The following is a 6,000-nucleotide window of genomic DNA, read 5'->3' on the forward strand; positions in this document are numbered from 1 at the left end:
ATGATGACAGTAATTAATATTTGACTAGATATTTGTCAAGATGTTAGTATTCAGCTTAAAGTGACATTTAAAGGCGGTTAATAAGGTTAATTATTGAAGTTAGAAAAATTAGGCAAGTTATTGTATGACGATGGTTTGTTCTGTAGAGAAATGAAAAAATTAGCTTAAAGTGGTGAATAATTGTGACCTGGCGACGCAGTGGGTAGTACGTTCACCTCACAGCAAGAAGGTCGCTGGTTCGAGCTCAGTTGGCGTTTCTCTGTGGAGTTTGCATGTTCTCCCTGCATTCGCGTGGGTTTCCGGTGCTCCGGTTTCCCCCACAGTCCAAAGGCATGCGGTACAGGTGAACTGGGTAAGCTAAAAATTGTCCGTAGTGTGTGAGTGTGTGTGTGTGTGTATGTGTGGATGTTTCCCAGAGATGGGTTGTGACTAAAAGGGCATCCGCTGCGTAAAAACTTGCTGGATAAGTTGGCGGTTCATTCCGCTGTGGCGACCCCAGATTAATAAAGGGACTAAGCCGACAAGAAAATGAATGAATTAACAATTTTGACCTTAAAATGTTGTTTTCTTTTAAATTATTATAATTAAATACTGCTTTTTTTCTAGCCGAAATAAAGTAAATAAGACTTCCTCCAGAGGAAAATATTATTATCTGCATATTTTTTTATTATTAAATATTAAAGGAAATACTGTGTAAAATTCCTTGCTCTGTTAAACATCATTTGGGAAATATTTGAAAAAGAAAATTCATAAGAGGGCTAATAATTGTGACTTTATTAACGGTATGATAAACACAACTCCAAAAGTGCACAACAGAGATTTGAGGAAAAATGTGTTGATTAAATGGAAAATAGATGAACTATTCACTAATCATCCCAGTGTAATTTCGCAAGATGTGTGCGCAAAAATACACAGCAAATACAAATACTGTGTATCAGTGTTATTTGCATTAGATAATTTTAGCTGCAATAAAAATTTAGTACACTATTATGATGTAGGTCTTTTCCATAATTAATTAAAAATAAAATCAAGACTTATTTTGCCAAAATGCAATGGTAGATTTAATAAATCCACTGTGCTTAGTGCAAGGCAGTCTGGCAATGTTAGAATTTTTTGCATATGTATATTTAAATTTTATAAAACAATTATAATAATAATTATAATATTAATAAAACAATAAATATATTATTTATAGAAATCTAGAATTCACGTCATACTTTATATACCACACAAGCAAAAAGCCACATAAAATGCAAAACTATACTTTAAGATCACATTTAATACAGTTATACAGATTTCATAAAATTTTTACCTCACTAAGTATTTTTATTTAAATAAAGTATAATTATATATATATATATATATATATATATATATATATATATATATATATATATATATATATATATATATATATATATATATATATATTAGTAACTATTTTAACACATCTGGGAGTTTGTGCTCAAAACTATAAGTCAAAAATCTATATTCTATATTAGCATTGCTTTTCAGTATGGCAAAATAAATTTAATAAATTATGACTTGTCCTCATCCAGACATCTTTAAGAATATTTCCTATATATAAAATATTTAGAAACGTGTTTCAGAAGCATCAGCTTTATAAATTGAAAAAATAAATGCAATAAAATTATATTTTAAACCATTTCGGCGTTTTACAGCATGTGGAAAAAACTAAAGTCTTCACCCAGACATAATCATAAAATATTAAATGCATATAAAACATTCATAAACATGTTTCAGAAGCATTAACTTCATAAACTGCAACTATATGCAGCAACTCAAGTCATGTGTGTGCGTGCGTGTGTGTGTGTACAGTATGTATTCTGCACGCCACTTCTTGAAGTTGCGGGTTATAAATGCCAAGGCTTCCCTCACTGACAGATCCCACACAGTGACCTTTATCCAGACTTACACAACAACTCAAGAACCTGTTATTCCTCGTGTATACACAAACACACATACACACAGACGCGGCTGCGATGTTCGAGCAGACTGCGCTGGACGCAAGCGTTAACTCTAATAGAGGTCGCGGCTTCACTTTGGTGCTGGCAGAAACCTACAGACTCCATTATTACTGGGATTTTCTTCATGGCCACAATGTGTGATGGTGAGTGTGAAAAGGCAGAAAACACCCACCTGCTTATTTGAGCCCTCTGTCTTTTCTGTCCGCGAAATCGTTCCATCTTGTTATTCCCAGATGTCCACTAGAGGTCTCTTGACTAACAGACACACAAATTGGATTTTAGGTAACGTACTGAAGCGGAGATTATAAACAGTCTGCTTGTTGGGTAATAATGTTTTTATTTTAATAATGTTTTTATTTTTATTTATTCTATTTTTTCCTTTTTTTTTTCCTTTTTTCAAAAACTAAAACAAAAACAACATCAACAAAACATATGCATACAAGTGGCCAAAGTTTTATTGGCTGACACGAACCTTGTAAACCGGGGTGTCAAACTTATTTTAGGGGTCGCATGGAGTAAAATCTGTTCTTAAGTGGGCTGGACCCTGAGGGGGGTGGGGGGCTATTAGGGGTGTGGTTTGGTATCACGCCTCCTTTTTTAAATGGTACATTTTCATGCGACTGAACTCGTAAAAAATAGCCAAACTGACAAAACCTAAAATAGCTACGTTTCCTTGTGAGATCACCTCAAGGCTGATTTATACTTCGGCGACAAACGCCAGCGTATGCTACGGCGTTGACGCATAGCCCTTCACCATGGCCGTCGGTTTTACTGACGTGCACCTCTCAAAAAATGTAACTACACGTCACAACTATGCGTAGCGCAAGCTCTGTGATTGGTCGGCTTGGTAGCGCTGACAAGTCTGGGCGGGACCGGGAGCCGCGCAAACGGCGCTAGCCCAATGGAGCGATTGTTTACAAGTGTGGAGTCTCATGAAGGAGCTTCGGATGGAAAGTTTTGTGTTTTTATCTCAAAGTTAAAGTTGTTGCACGTCCGCCGGTTCCTGCCTCAAAAAGAGCGAGTTTGAGCCACTTGTACATCCCGGAAGTGTTCAGGAAAAGCAAAACAGCAGAGAAGAAACTCGACACAGAGGAACATTCACACCTCTCTGCCAACTAGCGTTTCGGAAGTGTTAATGCAGACCAACAGCGACAGCGCGCAGAAGTATTGTAACGTCGGGGATTGACACTGACAACAGAAGGTAGGATCCAAATGCAGGTTTATTCAAAGTCAGGCAAGCGATGGTCAACACAGGTGCAAACAGGTATTTGGAGACAGTCCAGAATCACAGTCGAATACAGGCTAGAGGTCAGAAAGGCAGGCGGCAGGCAAAGACAAAGAGGCTAACAAGGCTAACGGTCGGTACACAAGAAAACAAGACAAGGAAAACGCGTTGTAGTGTTACTATTACAGTTAACAAGACTCGGCAAACTGAAGGAGTGAATGTGTGGCTTAAATAGTGTGTGTTAATCAGTCTCTGAAAGTCCTCAGGTGTGCGAATGTAATCAAGGTAAATAAGGAAGCAGGTGTGTGGCCGAAGAGCATGTATGAAGTTGAAGTCCATAACAAACACATTTGTAGTTTCATGACTGAGTGTTTACCAGCGACATCTGGTGGTTGTTCGCTGGTGAACATGACAAGTATAAACGCACAGCTATGGGCGTTGCATGCCCCATGGGTTACGGCGGTTACTTGACGCAGAAGTATAAACCAGGCTTCAGTATGCAGGGCTTCCCACAGGTTTGAAATATACTTGCAGTGGTAGCCGGATTGAAAAACACCTTTTTCCCACAGCACATAAATGATAAACTACATGCGACAAACAAAAAATAACTTGATTTTTTTAAACTTGATTTTTATTAATTATGACACTGTTATACACCTTTTCTTTTCAATGGGTTCAAAGTTGCTATATTGGAATGACATTTACAGTATCGTCAAAACATTTTTAGGTATGTATAAAGTATGGTATGTATTTAAAGTATTAATTTAAATATGGCAAATTAGTCGATTAACCATTTCTGATGGTGTACAAATATTTTGCAGCCATTCTAGATGTCATTTTGTTCTCTCCAAGTATAAAGTTTATGTGAGTCGTTTATTATATGATTAATCATTTAATGTTTCTCTCGCTGCTGTGCGCGCATTCAGCTGCGACATGGTAATGCAAAAACGCATACAAATAACGGCAACTTTAGAATGCGAAAGTAAAACCTGAATCCTGGACATTTTAGGAGATTCAGAAACTACGGTCGGATGCATTTTGGTGGAAAAGGCGCGTCTCTGTGGGTCTGCAGAGCACGTGAGAATTTCTGTGAGTGACAGATTGCGCACACACAGAAGCAGCAGTAGGAAACGTGCAGAGCGAGAGAAGATCGATCGTGAATGTTTAGTTTTCTTGGAGGGATACAAAAAAAATGTATGAGGTCTTTCTCTTTTAGATGGCGGTCAAATTGACGCTGATTCAGGCTTCTGGATGGGATGAAATTAAGTTTGCTATTGCGCCATCCAGTGGACACAATTGGAACAGCAGTATATTTTATTGTAAAAAGGTAGCTCACAGAATCATCTCGCGGGCTGCATTAAATCCGTTTGCGGGCCTGATCTGGCCTGCAGGCTATACCTTTGACACCCCTGTTGTAAATCATTCATTCATTCATTCGTTCGTTTTCTTTTCAGCTTAGTCCCTTTATTGATCTGGGGTCGCCACAGCGGAACGAACCACCAACTTATCCAGCATATGTTTTATGCAGCATATCAAGCTGCAACATATCACTGGGAAACATCTCCAGTAAACATATTCTTCCATTGTATATTTACATTCAAGGTCTAAATCTGATCAGATATCTTGTTTTTCATGGGAATCGCACCCATAGCCATCCACAATGTTCTCCAGTCTGACCTACAGCAAAGGCACATAAGCTGCAGTTTGATCCAGGCTTTGCAAAATCTGCCTATGCAGGTCTAGGGAAACAAAAGTCTCCGAGCCTTCATCCTGATTCCTCCTCTCTCTCTCTCTCTCTCTCTCTCTCTCTCCGTTCGATGGGCATTGATTACCCAGTGCCTGACGCCCGGGTCCCATCGCGGAGTAAGTGGATACAGCTCTTTACCTCCTACAAGCCTGTATGCGGCCCAGCAGGGACAGGTCCAGGTAAATGAATAGTGTTCTCGCGCATAGTAGATTTCACTAATGTATCTGCTATTGATGGAGACAACATGAGTAGCTTCGCCTTTACTTAATACAAAACATTCATCTGCCAAAGGAGATCAGCAAGAGAGAAGGGAGCGTTCACTGTTAAAGAAAAATCTGTCAAATTTACGGTAAGAAACGGTAGCTTTGGTTGCAAGAGTTTAATGGTAGGAACGAAATGTGTACATTTTATGGTAAATTACTGAATTTCATTTACAGTTGAAGTCAGAATTATTAGCCCCCCTGGTTATTTTTCTGTTTATATATATATATATATATATATATATATATATATATATATATATATATATAAATATATATATATATATATATATATATATATATATATATACATATATATATATATATATATGTCGGCGCCAGTAGCCTCACGGAGACCCGAGTTCGATTCCCGGCTTGAGGTCCTTTGCCGATCCTTCCCCTCTCTCTGCTCCCAATGCTTTCCTGTCTGAATTCTCTACTGTCCTGTCATAATAAAGGTGAAAAACCTCTAAAAAATTATAAAATAAAAAAAACATAATATATATCCTCATTTCCTTTCTATAACTATCTTCGTCTGGAAGAAACCCCCCTCCTCCCCTTCTTCCACCTTAATCCAGAATGGGCGGCACGGTGGCCCAGTGACTAGCACTGTGTCATGACGGTCAGTGACCACCGGAGGGCGCTTTAGTTCACGGACTCTGAGAAATTACTACAGCGCCCAAAAGACTACAAGTCCATACATACCACACGCATTACACCCGGTCCACGTACACTGATTGGCTCACAGCTGTTCCTGTTTCCTGTTAATTTCCTGGACTA

At 38.4% G+C, this 6,000-nt stretch overlaps 1 long non-coding RNA gene across 5 annotated transcripts in view; it reads right to left on the reverse strand.

Annotated features, from left to right (window-relative positions):
* LOC141378994 (uncharacterized) overlaps nucleotides 1–6,000 on the reverse strand; it is a 50,476-nt gene that overhangs the window by 26,260 nt on the left and 18,216 nt on the right. For 2 of the 5 annotated variants that reach the window (XR_012394875.1, XR_012394871.1), the window contains exon 2: nucleotides 2,161–2,243. The exons of the other annotated variants lie outside the window; for them this stretch is intronic. This is a non-coding gene — a long non-coding RNA (uncharacterized lncRNA). The remainder of the gene's footprint in view (nucleotides 1–2,160; nucleotides 2,244–6,000) is intronic. 5 annotated transcript variants of the gene reach the window in all.

This window comes from Danio rerio, chromosome 19 (genome assembly GCF_049306965.1).
Source record: "Danio rerio strain Tuebingen ecotype United States chromosome 19, GRCz12tu, whole genome shotgun sequence".
Classification (NCBI taxonomy): domain Eukaryota; kingdom Metazoa; phylum Chordata; class Actinopteri; order Cypriniformes; family Danionidae; genus Danio; species Danio rerio.